The following is a 6,000-nucleotide window of genomic DNA, read 5'->3' as shown; positions in this document are numbered from 1 at the left end:
CATGACAACTATCAGCACCATCTGCTCCCACACCATGAGCCAGAAATCACCAAACGTCTTCGGCAGAGGACCTGTCAACCACAACACAACCATAACACAACCACCACACAACCCCAACACAACCACCACAACACAACCACAACACAACCACCACACAACCACAACCACAACACAACCACCACACAACCACCACACAACCACCACACAACCATAAAACAACCCCAACACAACCATAACACAACCATAACACAACCACAACACAACCACAACACAACCATAACTCAACCACAACACAACCATAACTCAGCCACCATTAATCCAACGAGGTTGGACCACAGTCAGGAATCCATTCTTCTAAACTAAGTGATATTCCACCAGGAATGAATCCCTGACGGAATACTATCTACTATATATGTGAATCCAGGTGAAAGCTATGATCCCTTACTGACGTCACTTGTTAAATCCACTTCAGTGTAGATGAAGAGGAGGAGACGGGTGGAAGACTGATTTTTCAGCCTTGAGATAATTGAGACATGGATTGTGTGTGTGTGTCATTCAGAGGGTGAATGGACAAGACTAAAGATTTAAGTGCCTTTGAACGGGACACTATACAGTCCTACACAGCTATCCAGCCCTATCCAACTATCCAGCCCTATCCAACTATCCAGCCCTATCCAACTATCCAGCCCTATCCAGCCCTATCCAACTATCCAGCCCTATCCAACTATCCAGCCCAATCCAACTATCCAGCCCAATCCAACTATCCAGCCCAATCCAACTATCCAGCCCTATCCAACTATCCAGCCCTATCCAACTATCCAGCCCTATCCAACTATCCAGCCCTATCCAACTATCTAGCCCCTATCTAACTATCCAGAAATATCCAACTATCCAGCCCAATCCAACTATCCAGCCCTATCCAACTATCCAGCCCTATCCAACTATCCAGCCCTATCCAACTATCCAGCCCTATCCAACTATCCAGCACTATCCAACTATCCAGCCCTATCCAACTATACAGCCCTATCCAACTATCCAGCACTATCCAACTATCCAGCCCTATCCAACTATACAGCCCTATCCAACTACACAGCCCTATCCAACTGTCCAGCCCTATCCAACTATACAGCCCTATCCAACTATCCAGCCCTATCCAGCCCTATCCAACTATCCAGCCCTATCCAACTATCCAGCCCTATCCAACTATCCAGCCCTATCCAACAATCCAGCCCTATCCAACTATCCAGCACTATCCAACTATCCAGCCCTATCCAACTATCCAGCCCTATCCAACTATACAGCCCTATCCAACTATCCAGCCCTATCCAACTATCCAGCCCTATCCAGCTATCCAGCCCTATCCAACTATCCAGACCTATCCAACTATCCAGAAATATCCAACTATCCAGCCCTATACAGCTATCCAGCCCTATCCAACTATCCAGCCCTATACAGCTATCCAGCCCAATCCAACTATCCAGCCCTATCCAACTATCCAGCCCTATCTAACTATCCAGAAATATCCAACTATCCAGCCCTATACAGCTATCCAGCCCTATCCCACTATCCAGCCCTATCCCACTATCCAGCCCTATCCCACTATCCAGCCCTATCCAACTATCCAGCCCTATCAAGCTATCCAGCCCTATCCAACTATACAGCCCTATCCAACTATCCAGCCCTATCCAACTATCCAGCCCTATCCAACAATCCAGCCCTATCCAACTATCCAGCACTATCCAACCATCCAGCCCTATCCAACTATACAGCCCTATCCAACTATCCAGCCCTATCCAACTATCCAGCCCTATCCAGCTATCCAGCCCTATCCAACTATCCAGACCTATCCAACTATCCAGACCTATCCAACATCCAGCCCTATACAGCTATCCAGCCCTATACAGCTATCCAGCCCTATCCAACTATCCAGCCCTATACAGCTATCCAGCCCAATCCAACTATCCAGCCCTATCCAACTATCCAGCCCTATCTAACTATCCAGAAATATCCAACTATCCAGCCCTATACAGCTATCCAGCCCTATCCCACTATCCAGCCCTATCCCACTATCCAGCCCTATCCAACTATCCAGCCCTATCCACCTATCCAGCCCTATCCAACTATCTAGCCCTATCCAACTATCCAGCCCTATCCAACTATCCGACTATCCAGCCATATCCAACTATCCAGACCTATCCAACTATCGAGAAATATCAAACTATCCAGAAATATCCAACTATCAAGCCCTATCCAACTATCCAGCCCTATCCAACTATCCAGCCCTATCCAACTATCCAGCCCTATCCAACTATACAGCCCTATCCAACTATACAGCCCTATCTAACTATCCGACTATCCAGCCCTATCCAACTATCCAGCCCTATACAGCTATCCAGCCCTATCCAACTATCCAGCCCTATACAGCTATCCAGCCCAATCCAACTATCCAGCCCTATCCAACTATCCAGCCCTATCTAACTATCCAGAAATATCCAACTATCCAGCCCTATACAGCTATCCAGCCCTATCCCACTATCCAGCCCTATCCCACTATCCAGCCCTATCCAACTATCCAGCCCTATCAAGCTATCCAGCCCTATCCAACTATACAGCCCTATCCAACTATCCAGCCCTATCCAACTATCCAGCCCTATCCAACAATCCAGCCCTATCCAACTATCCAGCACTATCCAACCATCCAGCCCTATCCAACTATACAGCCCTATCCAACTATCCAGCCCTATCCAACTATCCAGCCCTATCCAGCTATCCAGCCCTATCCAACTATCCAGACCTATCCAACTATCCAGACCTATCCAACATCCAGCCCTATACAGCTATCCAGCCCTATACAGCTATCCAGCCCTATCCAACTATCCAGCCCTATACAGCTATCCAGCCCAATCCAACTATCCAGCCCTATCCAACTATCCAGCCCTATCTAACTATCCAGAAATATCCAACTATCCAGCCCTATACAGCTATCCAGCCCTATCCCACTATCCAGCCCTATCCAACTATCCAGCCCTATCCAACTATCCAGCCCTATCCACCTATCCAGCCCTATCCAACTATCTAGCCCTATCCAACTATCCAGCCCTATCCAACTATCCGACTATCCAGCCATATCCAACTATCCAGACCTATCCAACTATCGAGAAATATCAAACTATCCAGAAATATCCAACTATCAAGCCCTATCCAACTATCCAGCCCTATCCAACTATCCAGCCCTATCCAACTATCCAGCCCTATCCAACTATACAGCCCTATCCAACTATACAGCCCTATCTAACTATCCGACTATCCAGCCCTATCCAACTATCCAGCCCTATCCAACTATCCAGCCCTATCTAACTATCCAGAAATATCCAACTATCCAGCCCAATCCAACTATCCAGCCCTATCCAGCACTATCCAACTATCCAGCCCTATCCAACTATCCAGCCCTATCCAACTATCCAGCCCTATCCAACTATCCAGCACTATCCAACTATCCAGCCCTATCCAACTATCCAGCCCTATCCAACAATCCAGCCCTATCCAACTATCCAGCCCTATCCAACTATCCAGCACTATCCAACTATCCAGCCCTATCCAACTATACAGCCCTATCCAACTACAAAGCCCTATCCAACTATCCAGCCCTATCCAACTATAGAGCCCTATCCAACTATCCAGCACTATCCAACTATACAGCCCTATCCAACTACACAGCCCTATCCAACTATCCAGCCCTATCCAACTATACAGCCCTATCCAACTATACAGCCCTATCCAACTATCCAGCCCTATCCAGCCCTATCCAACTATCCAGCCCTATCCAACTATCCAGCCCTATCCAACAATCCAGCCCTATCCAACTATCCAGCCCTATCAAGCTATCCAGCCCTATCCAACTATACAGCCCTATCCAACTATCCAGCCCTATCCAACTATCCAGCCCTATCCAACTATCCAGCCCTATCCAACAATCCAGCCCTATCCAACTATCCAGCACTATCCAACTATCCAGCCCTATCCAACTATCCAGCCCTATCCAACTATACAGCCCTATCCAACTATCCAGCCCTATCCAACTATCCAGCCCTATCCAACTATCCAGCCCTATCCAGCTATCCAGCCCTATCCAACTATCCAGACCCTATCCAACTGTCCAGAAATATCCAACTATACAGCCCTATACAGCTATCCAGCCCTATCCAACTATCCAGCCCTATACAGCTATCCAGCCCAATCCAACTATCCAGCCCTATCCAACTATCCAGCCCTATCTAACTATCCAGAAATATCCAACTATCCAGCCCTATACAGCTATCCAGCCCTATCCCACTATCCAGCCCTATCCCACTATCCAGCCCTATCCAACTATCCAGCCCTATCAAGCTATCCAGCCCTATCCAACTATCCAGCCCTATCCAACTATCCAGCCCTATCCAACAATCCAGCCCTATCCAACTATCCAGCCCTATCCAACTATCCAGCCCTATCCAACTATACAGCCCTATCCAACTATCCAGCCCTATCCAACTATCCAGCCCTATCCAGCTATCCAGCCCTATCCAACTATCCAGACCTATCCAACTATCCAGAAATATCCAACTATCCAGCCCTATACAGCTATCCAGCCCTATCCAACTATCCAGCCCTATACAGCTATCCAGCCCAATCCAACTATCCAGCCCTATCCAACTATCCAGAAATATCCAACTATCCAGCCCTATACAGCTATCCAGCCCTATCCCACTATCCAGCCCTATCCCACTATCCAGCCCTATCCAACTATCCAGCCCTATCCACCTATCCAGCCCTATCCAACTATCCAGCCCTATCCAACTATCCAGCCCTATCCAACTATCCAGCCCTATCCAACTATCCAGCCCTATCCAACTATCCAGCCCTATCCAACTATCCAGCCCTATCCAACTATACAGCCCTATCTAACTATCCGACTATCCAGCCCTATCCAACTATCCAGCCCTATCCAACCCTATCCAACTATCCAGCCCTATCCCACTATCCAGCCCTATCCAACTATCCAGCCCTATCCAACTATCCAGCCCTATCCAACTATCCAGCCCTATCCAACTATCCGACTATCCAGAAATATCCAACTATCCAACTATATCCAACTATCCAGCCCTATCAACTATGCAGAAATATCCAGCTATCCAGCCCTATACAGCTATCCAGCCCTATCCAACTATCCAGCCCTATCCAACTATCCAGCCCTATCCAGCTATCCAGCCCTATCCAACTATCCAGCCCTACACAGCTATCCAGCCCTATCCAACTATCCAGCACTATCCAACTATCCAGCCTTATCCAACTATCCAGCCCTATCCAACTATACAGCCCTATCCAACTATCCGACTATCCAGCCCTATCCAACTATCCAGCCCTATACAGCTATCCAGCCCTATCCAACTATCCAGCCCTATCCAACCCTATCCAACTATCCAGCCCTATCCGACTGTTCAGAAATATCCAACTATCCAACTATATCCAACTATCCAGCCCTATCCAACTATCCAGAAATATCCAACTATCCAGCCCTATCCAACTATCCAGCCCAATCCAACTATCCAGCCCTATCCAACTATTCAGAACTATCCAACTATCCAACTATCCAGCTATCCAGCCCTATCCAACTATCCAGCCCTATCCAACTATACAGCCCTATCCAACTATCCAGACCTATCCAGCCCTATCCAACTATACAGCCCTATACAGCTATAAAGACCTATACAGCCCTATCCAGCCCTATCCAACTATACAGCCCTATCCAACTATCCAGCCCTATAAAACTATACAGCCCTATCCAACTATACAGTCCTATCTAACTATCCAGACCTATCCAGCCCTATCCAACTATACAGCCCTATACAGCTATCCAGACCTATACAGCCATATCCAGCCCTATCCAACTATACAGAAATATCCAACTATACAGCCCTATCCAACTATACAGCCCTATCCAACTATCCAGCCCTATCCAAC

At 47.5% G+C, this 6,000-nt stretch overlaps 1 pseudogene; it reads right to left on the bottom strand.

The window, feature by feature from the left end:
• LOC106602658 (tyrosine-protein phosphatase non-receptor type 9-like) overlaps positions 1-6,000 on the bottom strand; it is a 51,242-nt pseudogene that overhangs the window by 4,505 nt on the left and 40,737 nt on the right.

The sequence above is a fragment of the Salmo salar genome, chromosome ssa04 (genome assembly GCF_905237065.1).
Source record: "Salmo salar chromosome ssa04, Ssal_v3.1, whole genome shotgun sequence".
NCBI lineage: Eukaryota > Metazoa > Chordata > Actinopteri > Salmoniformes > Salmonidae > Salmo > Salmo salar.
This window is presented reverse-complemented; position numbering and strand designations above follow the sequence as displayed.